Source organism: Protopterus annectens, chromosome 5.part1 (assembly GCF_019279795.1).
Source record: "Protopterus annectens isolate FY-2018-M chromosome 5.part1, PAN1.0, whole genome shotgun sequence".
NCBI classification, from domain to species: domain Eukaryota; kingdom Metazoa; phylum Chordata; order Ceratodontiformes; family Protopteridae; genus Protopterus; species Protopterus annectens.
In genome coordinates this window covers 540,166,457-540,179,929 of record NC_056736.1, presented here as the reverse complement: position 1 = coordinate 540,179,929, position 13,473 = coordinate 540,166,457, and the positions used below count along the sequence as shown (strand labels likewise).

Sequence of the window (13,473 nt, the reverse complement as noted above, 5' to 3'; positions counted from 1 at the left end):
TAAAACAGATTTGAAACAGCTGCATAGCAAGCAGAGCACATGCATATATGGAATCACAGTAGGCATTATAATGGCATGCAAGTTACACTGATAGCAACAGGCCACCAAAGCTAGTATTTGAATAGGGAACATTAATAATCAAATGATTCAATATTTGTAGAACAATAGGACACATGTCCCAACAGTAGGTTTGGAGAAAAACATACCCATTGATTATGTGTATGAATTATTGGTGCAGATAGTGTGAGGGAGAGAGAGAGATGTCAATTAACAACTATATAGGCTTCAATTGTTCACAACTGTACTGATCATTAGTCTACTCATTACGCACCAGGAATGACCTCACTATACATCTACCTATGGCCTGGGGTTGGGCAGCGAAATCTTTATACACAGTGTATACTAAAGCTTTCTTAAAGCTAATGCATACATTTCCTTACCTGGTAGACCTGTGGGGGAAATATTTGTTAACACTACCTGACTGTTTCTACACATATTCACATATTCAAGGTTACATTTGTGACACTGACAGGGGTGCCCTGCACTCATGGTGTGTGTGTGTGTGTGTGTGTGTGTGTGTGTGTGTGTGTGTGTGTGTGTGTGTGTGCGCGCGCATGCTACTGCATACTCTGCCTGGATTTCTGTCACTCTGGGTATTGGCAGTGGTGACCACTAGCTGTGGCACTTGAGGGACATTTATCGGAAGATACCGCTTGGTGTATGTACTTATCTTGCTGTCATTTGCAGCCTTGGGATTGGACAGTGGAAGTGTTGTACACAGTGTATTAGTACAGCCTTCTTACAGCTAATAGAAACATTTCTTTACCTGACAGACCTGTGGAGGCAATTTCTGTTAACACTACCCGACTGTTTCTACACACATTCACATATTCTTGGGTGAAAGTATGCATACAGCTTACTACCACTCCTGGGACTCAAACCATGCCTGTTTGTGCAAAAAGGTACAACACGGTTGTGTTTTATCACAATGAGCTATTGAGGAACTGTTGCCTTTTGTCTGACTGTTTTCTGCCTAATACTCTCTTGGTTGGACAATCTGACCTTGCAATTCTGACATTCATGCAAGGCAGACAGTTCTTATACTGTGTATTAATACATTGACATATTACAATCGGGAAAGCAATGGTTAACACAAAGCACTGCTGTAAGGGATACAGTATAATACTTTAGACATTACTATTCAGGGATCAGATCTTGATGCATGGGACATTTCATATAGTTGAGCTCCTGTTTTACAGCTCCAGAATCGTTGTCAGATGAGTCTCAATTAATTCATGCTGTCACAGCCAAAATTGCTGTGCAGAACCTGTACACATTTATATTCAAACCACCATATACCAAAGTAATCACAACAGTCTGGGGTTTTAGTTTTATTGAAGGGGACTGACACTTTTATTGATAGATATCCTGTACATCACTATTACTCTGTCTGAATACTGCAAGCTAGATATGTACTCACCAACCTCCTGGTGCAGCCTTAGCAACCTACTGGCATGGGTGTCTATGTTCACAGCCATTTTATCTGCAGCTGTACAGGAGATAAAGAAACATTTATGCATACATATCGATCACATACGCAGGCTGGCCTTTGGTAAACACTAATTGATACTGATTTGTACACACTTCTGGGACATTCTGTGCCCATGCATCTTGAGTCAACTAGTCCAAGATCTCCCTCTTTCTATGCTTGAGGTCAGCAAAATGGTGCTGTACCTGCTCACCAGTTCGAGGGATGCCAGTAGCACTGGTGAGATCATGTGCGAGACAGTCCCATGCCTCCACTTTGCATTGGGAGCACTAGTACTGGCCCTGCAGCAGTCTTTCTTCATCATTTTTCACTAGGAGTCCAACCATGACCCTGGACTCCTGAATGCCCAGCACTGCACCCGAAAACACGATCCCTCTCCTACACCAGCCATGGTGCCTGCAAAAATGAGCTACAACTGGCTGTATTCCCATCTGTGAGGCTTAAATAGGACAAAATTCCTGCCCTTTGCTGTCATTGGACCATTGTGAATATGCTGAGCTAAGCTAAGCAATGCGTATACCTGCTTAGCTAAGATTCGGCAGTGCTTAAAGGGTTAGATGTTGAGCACTGCTTACCAATGCGCAAATCCACTTAGCTGGGCTACTTATTGCTTAGCATTTACATTTAAGCAATGCTTACACTAGCCTAGCACAGCTGTGTACTACTTAGCATTGCTCAGATTTCAATTTAGAGTATCAGGATTGTGGGATTGATACATCATTCCGACATATTTATAACTTTATGTTTACCTTCCATGACATCCTCCTATGTGCTTTCATTACATTATATTCTTGTGTGACTATACTGTATGGGGCACTTGTGTTTATATGGGGGTTTCACATCTTTTCTAGACTGACACCTCATTTTTGGAACTGCTACACTACCCTGGTTGACAAAAAACAGTTGCTGCATAATTTAAGTTTATAAAAATAATTTTAACTCTACTTTCCCAGAGAAATAAGTTGCCTGCCTTGATACTCGAACCATGAGCACCTGCATGTAAAGCCAAGACTCTAACCACTACACTATCTCAGCTTGGAAATGTCTGTATATTTTCATTTATCTCCTTTGGGATGTTTAAGCTATGGTAAGCAGAGGGCCATAATGCGCACATCCACTTAGCTACTCTTAAACATTCCTTAGCCTAGGAAAAAAGTATATATTATTATTAAATCATGTTATATAAGTGAGTCTTGTGGTGTTCTGACAACTCATCAAGGAATGCAATGGTAAAATAATGACATTCATTTGGCTTCAATCCTTCAGGGACTCATGCTAATACATATCCTGTTTTCTATCAACTTTCTAAGTGTGTGAGGGCAATTTTTCAGATGTATCCCTGTTTTATTGTTTTTCCCCCATTATTTGTGCCTTGTCCACATGCACTGCTGTCAGGGAATATTGGCATACATTTGCTTTCAGACTCATACCCTTCGGTAATTCATGCTAATGCATGACCTGTTTTCTATCAACTTTCTAAGTTTAGTGGGCAATATGTGTGTTGTGTCCCTTTTGTGGGATTTATCCCTCATTATTTGTGCATTTGCACCCATTTCCTGCTTTAGCAGGTTGAGGAGGTGTCATTCTTGCCATTGGCAATGCAAGGGGTGTGTCACAGAACCTGTCACACACCTCCTGCATTGCTTTCTTGCTGCTATGTTTATTTCAGTGTCCATGGACACTGAAATAATCATTTATTTCTGCAGACACTGAAATACTGGCATAATATTAGAGTAAATCTTTAATATTATGCAAGATAAATTTAGAAAGTGCCACACAGCACTTTCTGAGTGCAGGGGGCATGTTCAATGTCTGTGCGCTACTTAGACATGCCCCCCCTTGCACTCGTTCATGGTTCATGTCCATATAGGTAGAACAGCAGCGTGCCTTCATGAATATACAAGGTGCACTGCTGTGCTATACAGACATGAACCACTCCGTGCAAGAATAGTGCTATTTTTGCACAGAGTTTATTGAATCCAGGGGAAGATCTTTACCTGAGATGAACTGAGAGGAGGAGAATAGATGAATGACCCATTTGGTAACTGTGGTCATGCTGTACATTTGGTAACTGTGGTCATGCTGCACATTTGGTATCTGTGGTCATGCTGCATATTTGTTAACTGTGTCATGCTGCAGTATATCTAAAATAAGTGCATTAATGGCCAGAAGCCTGACATGGACAGAGTAGAGAAGTGTGGGACTCTGGTGAGTGGATAAACGTCAGCTGGTCAGAGATAAATGCAAGGGACAGTATGGAGCTAGGAGAGCAAATGGGGGATTTATGAGGATGCATCACTGCATGAGAGAAAAGAGGAATGAAACCCTTTATCAGGATAAGAAACAAGCACAGGAAAAAAGGCAAGTGGCTTGGCTAAAAAGGGAAGTTAGGAGAGAAATTTGTGGAAAAAAAATTAATGTATATGGGATAATGAAAACTGATCATAGGAGGTTACTAGGCTAATGACCCTAGGGCCCTTACAAGCCTAGCCAAGATTTACCCTTATTTTTATGATCAGCACCTATCACCTCTGTTCAATAGGGACATAGGTGAAACCCCTGGGGTGAACTTACAGTTACCCATCCAATTGTACAGATTACGTTTGAAGTGGGCCAATGAGGTGCTCTGCTTGGCATGAAGTGGGAGTCTGTTCCAAAGGTGTGGTAACCTCTGGGAGACAAATCTGTCCCTCCAGCAGGGTCTATTAATGTCACATACCAGGTTAAGGCCATTAGAGTGAGTAACCTGTGTACCATTTGACTTACGGATATGCAGCATTTCCAATAAAGCAGGGTCAATGATTGCCTTATATGCAAGGCAGAGATCATCTCTGAGCAGTCTGTATGAAACAGAATAAAGTGACTATGATTTCAGATGGTCCTCATAGGACAGATGCTGAAGAACTTGAATTTTTTTTGTGAGGAACCATTGTGGTCTCTCCAATTGCTGCAGGTGCTTGGAAAGGTATATACAAAAAGGGGCATTGTACTCAGTTATTGGCCTAATGAGGGAAGAGTGCAGGGAGGTTATAACTTCTTTTTTCCTGGAGGCAATGCCCTAACTTATGAGATGAGCAATATAGAATGCCCTTCTTACCACTGTGGACACATGGTGATCAAAAGTAAGATTGCTGTCAACCTGTGTGGCCAGGTATCTCACTACTGAGAGTGTATTCATGGTGTTGCTATTGATGTGGTAGTTAGCAGGAACATCACTCTTACTCTAAGGGGATCCAGTATCTGTCTGCCTGGGGCGACATACTTGACAGACCATGATGCTTTGCCAGAGATGGCCTGCACCTGTCACCCTTGGGATTCTGGATACAGGCTAAGGGTTTTACCGCCCCTATAGTGCCTTTTTTAGTCAAGGTTCAAATGACAAATTCACCACCGTAACAGGAACAGGCAAGCAACAACTGAGGGTAATGCTACTCAATACTAAAAGTCTAAATCTCAAAATGCACTCAACTGAGGCACTCCTTAAAATGGAGGACATTGATATCTGTGCAGAGATTGAGACCTGGTTCAAGGATCTAGAAAGCACCACTGCATTACTGGGCTATAACTCATACCATACTTTATGGCCATCTAACCTGGACCAGAACACCAAAGGTGGAGGTGTGTCCATATTCATTAAGGATATCCACACCTCCAGGCTAGTTGCACAGCATAATGCATCCAAGGTTATCCAAATGCAACTAACTCTGGGCAAAACTGCAATACAATTTGTAGCTTGCTACAGATCCCCCACCATGCCCCAGATTCACACTCCTCTTTTCTTGATATACTGGAAAATATTAGGGTTCAACCAAACACCCTAATAATGGGCAATTTCAATTACCCCTCCATTAACTGGGAAAACTACTCATGTACCAACTCCTTCACTCAACGCTTTCTGGAATTCATAAATTCCAATACCCTGGATCAACTTATCCACACCCTCACCAGGGACAACAATATCCTAGGCCTAGTCATTACCAACATGAGTGACTGGTGTTCCACGCCTGAAGTCAACTCCTCGTTGGTCAAATCTGACAATAAGCTAATCACCCTAGATATCCGCATCCCACCCCCACCTACCATTAAGGAAACCATGGTAAAAAAATTCTCCAAAGCCAACTTCATGCTTCTTAAGACAGAAGTGGTGAACTTCATGACACCCATGCAGATGGACAATACAGTTACAACTGCTGAATCCTACACAAATGCACTCTATAAGCACTTACACGAGTGCATGGATCATGCTATCCCAACCAGAACCAAGATGCTATCCTCCAAAAAAAGTAAGCCAGTCTGCTGGTCCCCTGCCATAAACAAACTCTACAACAGAAGGAAGAAACTGTTGCAAAAGAGAGTAAAATCCCATGAGTGGAGGAGCTCCCTGGTCAGCCTCAATAAGAAGGTGAGATCCCTTATAAGATCTTCCAAAGCTAGCTACGAAAACAAAATCACCATTGATTCTAAGGGCAACCACAAAGCATTCTATAGCTATGCCAAGAATCTCAATGGCAACACCCAGATCTGCTCTGAGTTACAGCACAACGGCATGAAAATTACAAAACCAACTGATATTGCCAACATCCTGGCATATAGGTTCAGTGCTAACTTTACCCCCCTCTCACCCCCTAAAGCACCCATATCTATACAGGAAGAATGCAGAGTCCCTGTAATCACATCTATGCAGGTAAAAGCTGCACTCTCTAAAACCAAAAACACAGCATCCATTGGACCAGACAACATCCCAGGCTACGTTTTACATGAACTTCAGAACAAACTGGCTCCCCACCTAAGCACCATATTCAGTCATAGTCTCATGTTAGGCTTTGTGTCCACTGAATGGCACACAGAAATAGTTATCCCACTCCACAAAGGGGGAGCCACAACTGATCCTGGGAACTATCTCCCTATTAGCCTGATGAGCCGGGTCTGCAAGGCCATAGAACGTATCATCATGGAACTCATAAACAAAAGAAATTGGTAACCTCCAAACTCTGGACGCCACCCAGTTCGGGTTTGTGAAAGGCAGATCATGCCTTCTCAACCTGATCGACTTCTTTGAGGCAGTCACCAAAGCCGTAGACGAGGGTAAGGTGGTTCACACAGCCTATCTTGACCTCTCCAAGGCTTTCACCACCATCCCCCATTCTGGAATTATAGCTAAACTCACTAAACTAGGTATAAATCCCTACATCACAAGAGGGATTGCCAAATGGCTCACTGACAAAACCCACACTGTAAAAGTTGCAGACACCAAATCTGACTTCAAACCAGTGACATGTGGAGTACCACAGGGTTCAGTCCTGGGACCTTTCCTATTTGGCATCTACTTCTCTAAAGTACAGGCTAACACAGAAGGCCTCTGGCTAGCACAGTTCACAGATGACTGCAAACTAGGAGCCGCAGTCGAGTCCCCAAATGATGTGGACATCCTACAGAAGGGCCTCACTGAGACAGATGCCTGGTGTCAGAGGCATGGCGTCAAGCTCAATGCCAAAAAGTGCATTGTCATCCCCTTTGGTAAAATCTCTGTACCCATGAACTACCACATAAATGGAAGTCTACTTAATGTCGAATGTGCGATAAGAGACCTTAGGAACCAGGTGGGACAGTAGTCTCTCCTTTGATAATCACATCGCCACAGTTGTCAGGAAATCCTTCTATGTGGCACACCTCATCACAAAAGGGTTCTCATCCAGGAAAAAAGAGGTCATTGTTCCCCTCTACTCAGCACTCATTAGACCCATTATAGAGTACAACGCCCCTTTTGGAATGTACCTCACAAGACATCTGCAGCAGCTAAAAAGGCTGCAGAAGTACCTCACAAAGAGGATTACTGGCCTCAAACAGATGCCCTACACTGGCCATCTCAAAAAAATCCAGCTTTACTCTGTAGCATATCGCCTACTTCGAGGAGATCTTTGCTTAACATATAAAGCTATGTTAAACCCAGAGCTGTTGGACATGCTACACCTAAAGAAATCCCAATCCCTCCGAGCTACATACTCTAGGGACCTAAACCTTGTCACCACAATAAACAGGACATGCTGGAGGGATAGATTCCTATCCCAAAGACTTCCTATACTCTGGAACAAGCTACCTATCTATGTCAAGCAAAGTTCCTCTTTAGCAGTCTTCAATAAAAATCTTGATGAGTGGATGGGAAATAGGAAATACACCCCGGGAATCACTTCTGTGGCTCTGCTCGACAGGGACACAGGAAATTAACTTTCTTGGGTGGTGTAAGCCAGGGAACCATGTTGGCTAGGCTTACTTAGGCCCTTGGGCCAATAGCCTAGTACCTACCTATGAACCTATGAAAGGGATGATAATACTTTTTTTGCATTGAGTTTAAGGCCATGACTTTGGCACCGGTTTTTTTGTTTATGTAAGACCCTCTTGTAGGATGTTGACATCATTTGGACATTCCATGACCGCTCCCAGTTTGCAGTCATAGGTTCACAGGTGTGTACTAGGTTAATGGCCCTGGAGCCCTTACAAGCCTAGCCCATAGGATTACCCTGGCATCATGCCACCCGACCTTAGTTCCCAGTGCCTCTGTTGAGAAGAGCCACTGGAGTGATCCCCGGGGTGAATTTTCTGTTTCCCATCCACTCATCAAGATTTCTCTTGAAGAAGGCTAGTGAGGTGCTCTGTTTGACATGTATGGGAAGTCTATTCCATAGCATGGGCAGTCTCTGGGTTATGAACCTGTCCCTCCAGTGTGTTCTGTTGATTGTGGTAATGAGGTTGAGGGCTCTGGAAAGTGTAGTGTGGAGGGATTGGGATTTCTTTAGATGTAGCATTTCTAACAGAGCTGGGTCAGACATGGCTTTGTAAGTCAAGCAGAGATCGCCTCTAAGTAGGCAATATGAGACAGAGAATAGTTGGAGTTTTTGAGTCTGTCCATATAGGACAAGTGTTTAAGGCACAGGATCCTCTTTGTGAGGTACTTTTGCGGCCTCTCCAGTTGTTGCAGGTGTCTAGTGGGGTACATGCCAAATGGGGCATTGTACTCAATGACTGGCCTAATGAGGGAAGAGTAGATGGAGACAATGACCTCTTTCTTCCTGGATGCAAAACCCTTAGTAATGAGATGTGCCACATAGAAGGACTTTGTGCCCACAGTGGCAATGTGGTGGTCAAAAGAGAGGTTTCTGTCAACCTGTGTTCCCAGATCTCTTATACCACCTTCTATTCAGTAGACTACTATCGATGTGCTAATTCATGGGAACTGTTTTTTTCCCAAAGGGAATGCTGACGCATTTTTTGGCATTGAGCTTAAGGCCATGGTTCTGACACCTGTCGTTGGTCTCAGTGAGGCCTTTCTGTAGGATATCATCATCACTTATGGAGTTAATAATAGCTCCCAACTTGCAATCATCTTCAAACTTTGTCAGCCAGAGTCCCTTCATGTTGGCCTGGACTTCAGAGAAGTAGATATCAAACAGGAGAGGACTCAGGACCGAACCCTGTGGGACTCCACTTGTGACTGGTTGGCAGTCTGACTTGGAGTCAGCTACTTTCACACTATGGGTTCTATCTGTGAGCCAGTTTGCAACCCACCGAATGATATAGGGGTTGATGCCTAGCTTAGTGAATTTTTCTAGGATTTCTGAGAGGGGAATGGTATCAAAGGCCATGGCCAGATCAAGGTAGGCTGTATGAACCACCTTGCCTTCATCCACAGCTCTGGTGACTGACACAAAGAAGTTGACCAAGTTGAGCAGGCATGATCTACCCTTCACAAAACCAAACTGTGTAGGATCCAGAGTTTGGAGATTCCCTATATCCTTGTTTATTAGGTCCATGATGATGCATTCCATAGCTTTGTGTCTCAGACTCGTCAGGCTAATGGGGCAATAGTTCCCAGGGTCTGTAGTCACTCCTCCTTTGTGGAGAGGGATGACTGTAGCAGTGCGCCATTCAGTAGGTTCAAAGCCTGAGGTGAGGCTGTGATTGAACAGGGCACACAGGTGAGGTGGCAGTTCACTCTGTAGTTCATGTAGAATCTTTATACTTGTCCTTGTGAGGTTAGTCATGGTTGAATGGAGTTGAATGAAATTTTTTTTCTAGGAACAGATGCCCTTTTTTTTTTAAGGTGAGAGTGGGATGTTGGGGAAGGATAATAGGTATATTTGGGGAGGGCTGGGTAGGAAGACAGACAAGACAGCAGACAGGGGCGGTATATGACACATGGGGTAAACACCTTGGATGGGGAGGGCGGTTGGGAATCAGATGCCCATGAGTCCCCAAATGGATACAGTGGGACTGAGGTCCCCACCCATGGGCAGTCACCACTGTACCTTCATGGCCCCAAAGGTGGCTGTGCTGGGGGCTGGACAGGAGGAACAGGCTGACCCTCAAGATGCACCAAGCATCCCTCAATTTGGCGCAGCTGTCCACCAAACTCTTTTTGGATGGAGCTATGCACCAAACCCTGGACCTGGCTACAGGTGACTGTTTTTTGTCCATGCCCACTTCTGGGGGAGGCGAGCCCCATCCCCTTTAGGTGGTTCCACCCCAAGGTGGTACAGGACCAGCGGATGATAAGGTCCCAGGATGTGTTCCAAACATGCTGGGGCCCGGTGCCAAGGCCAGATGAGGCGGGACAGGCAAATCCACCAGGATCTGTCTTTCCAGATGTGCTATGGTGTTGAGGTTTTACAAAATATGTTGGTTAGGCATTAACAACACATTTCAAGATTAGTTATAACAGCATGCATGGGTGTTCCAACTGACCCCATAAAACAGATTTGAAACAGCTGCATAGCAAAAAGAGCACATGCATATATGGAATCACAGTAGGCATTATAACGGCATGCAAGTTACACTGATAGCAACAGGCCACCAAAGCTAGTATTTGAACAGGGAACATTAATAATCAAATGATTCAATATTTGTAGAACAAAATGACACATGTCCCAACAGTAGGTTTGGAGAAAAACATACCCACTGATTATGTGTATGAATTATTGGTGCAGATAGTGGGAGGGAAAGAGAGATATGTCAATTAACAGCTATATAGGCTTCAATTGTTCACAGCTGTACTGATAATTACTCTACTCATTACGCTCCAGGAATGACCTCACTTTACATCTACCTATGGCCTGGGGTTGGGCAGCGAAATCTTTATACACAGTGTATACTAAAGCTTTCTTAAAGCTAATGCATACATTTCCTTACCTGGCAGACCTGTGGAGGAAATATTTGTTAACACTACCTGACTGTTTCTACACATATTCACATATTCAAGGTTACATTTGTGACACTGACAGGGGTGCCCTGCACTCATGATGTGTGTGTGTGTGTGTGTGTGTGTGTGTGTGTGTGTGTGCGTGTGTGCATGCGTGCGTGCGTGTGTGTGTGTGTGTGTGTGTGTGTGTGTATGTGTGCACGCGCACATGCTACTGCATACTCTGCCTGAATTTCTGTCACTCTGGGTATTGGCAGTGGTGACCACTAGCTGTGGCACTTGAGGCACATTTATTGGAAGATACCGCTTTGTGTATGTACTTATCTTGCTGTCATTTGCAGCCTTGGGATTGGACAGTGGAAGTGTTGTACACAGTGTATTAGTACAACCTTCTTACAGCTAATAGAAACATTTCTTTACCTGACAGACCTGTGGAGGCAATTTCTGTTAACACTACCCGACTGTTTCTACACACATTCACATATTCTTGGGTGAAATTATGCATACAGCTTACTACCACTCCTGGGACTCAAACCATGCCTGTTTGTGCAAAAAGGTACAACACGGTTGTGTTTTATCACAATGAGCTATTGAGGAACTGTTGCCTTTTGTCTGACTGTTTTCTGCCTAATACTCTCTTGGTTGGACAATCTGACCTTGCAATTCTGACATTCATGCATGGCAGACAGTTCTTGTACTGTGTACTAATACATTGACATATTACAGTCTGGAAAGCAATGGTTAACACAAAGCACTGCTGTAAGGGATACAGTATAATACTTTAGACATTACTATTCAGGGATCAGATCTTGATGCATGGAACATTTCATATAGTTGAGCTCCTGTTTTACAGCTCCACAATCGTTGTCAGATGAGTCTCAATTAATTCATGCTGTCACAGCCATAATTGCTGTGCAGAACCTGTACACATTTAGATTCATACCAACACATACCAAAGTAATCACAACAGTCTGGGGTTTTAGTTTTATTGAAGGGGACTGACACTTTTATTGATAGATATCCTGTACATCACTATTACTCTGCTAACATCTCATTTATTCATTACTCACATTGCACATTTTAACCTACTGGCAGTTGACATTCTACTCCTTTCTATTTATTTTCCCTGAATACTGCAAGCTAGATATGTACTCACCAACCTCCTGGTGCAGCCTTAGCAACCTACTGGCATGGGTGTCTATGTTCACAGCCATTTTATCTGCAGCTGTACAGGAGATAAAGAAACATTTATGCATACATATCGATCACATACGCAGGCTGGCCTTTGGTAAACACTAATTGATACTGATACGTACACACTTCTGGGACATTCTGTGCCCATGCATCTTGGGTCCACTGGTCCAAGATCTCCCTCTTCCTATGCTTGAGGTCAGCAAAATGGTGCTGTACCTGCTCACCAGTTCGAGGGATGCCAGTAGCATTGGAGAGATTATGTGCAAGACAGTCCCAGGCCTCCACTTTGCATTGGGAGCACTGGTACTGGCCCTGCAGCAGTCTTTCCTCATGGTTTTTCACTAGGAGTCCAACCATGACCCTGGACTCCTGAATGCCCAGCACTGCACCCGAAAACACGATCCCTCTCCTACACCAGTGATAGTGCCTGCAAAGATGAGCTACAACTGGCTGTATTCCCATCTGTGAGGCTTAAATAGGACCACATTCCTGCCCTTTGCTATCATTGTACAATTTTAAATATTCTGAGCTAAGCTAAGCGATGCGCGTACCTGCTTAGCTAAGATTGGCAGTGCTAAAGGGTTAGATGTTGAGCACTGCTTGCCAATGCAAAAATCCACTTAGCTGGGCTACTTATTGCTTAGCATTTACATTTAAGCAATGCTTACACTAGCTTAGCACAGCTGAGTACTACTTAGCATTGCTCAGATTTCAATTTAAAGTATCAGGATTGTGGGATTGATACATCATTCCAACATATTTATAACTTTATGTTTACCTTCCATGACATCCTCCTATGTGCTTTCATTACATTATATTCTTGTGTGACTATACTGCATGGGGCACTTGTGTTTATATGGGGGTTTCACATCTTTTCTAGACTGACACCTCACTTTTGGAACTGCTACACTATCCTGGTTGACAAAAAACAGTTGCTACATAATTTAAGTTTATAAAAATAATTTTAACTCTACTTTCCCAGAGAAAAATAAGTTGCCTGCTTTGATACTCGAACCATGAGCACCTGCATGTAAAGCCAGGACTCTAACCACTACACTATCTCAGCTTGGAAACATCTGTATATTTGCATTTATCTCCTTTGGGATGTTTAAGCTATGGTAAGCAGAGGGCCATAACACGAACATCCGCTTAGCTACCCTTAAACATTCCTTAGCCTAGAAAAAAAAGTATATATTATTATTAAATCATGTTATATAAGTGAGTCTTGTGGTGTTCTGACAACTCATCAAGGAATGCAATGGTAAAATAATGACATTCATTTGGCTTCAATCCTTCAGGGACTCATGCTAATACATATCCTGTTTTCTATCAACTTTCTAAGTGCGTGAGGGCAATTTTTCAGATGTATCCCTGTTTTATTGTTTTCCCCCATTATTTGTGCCTTGTCCACATGCACTGCTGTCAGGGAATATTGGCATACATTTGCTTTCAGACTCATACCCTTCGGTAATTCATGCTAATGCATGACCTGTTTTCTATCAACTTTCTAAGTTTAGTGGGCAATATGTGTGTTGTG

At 43.3% G+C, this 13,473-nt stretch overlaps 1 protein-coding gene across 1 annotated transcript in view; it reads right to left on the bottom strand.

Moving 5' to 3' along the window:
• Window positions 1–13,473, bottom strand: part of MLNR (motilin receptor) — a 373,900-nt gene that overhangs the window by 234,535 nt on the left and 125,892 nt on the right. The gene's annotated exons all lie outside the window — the stretch shown is intronic.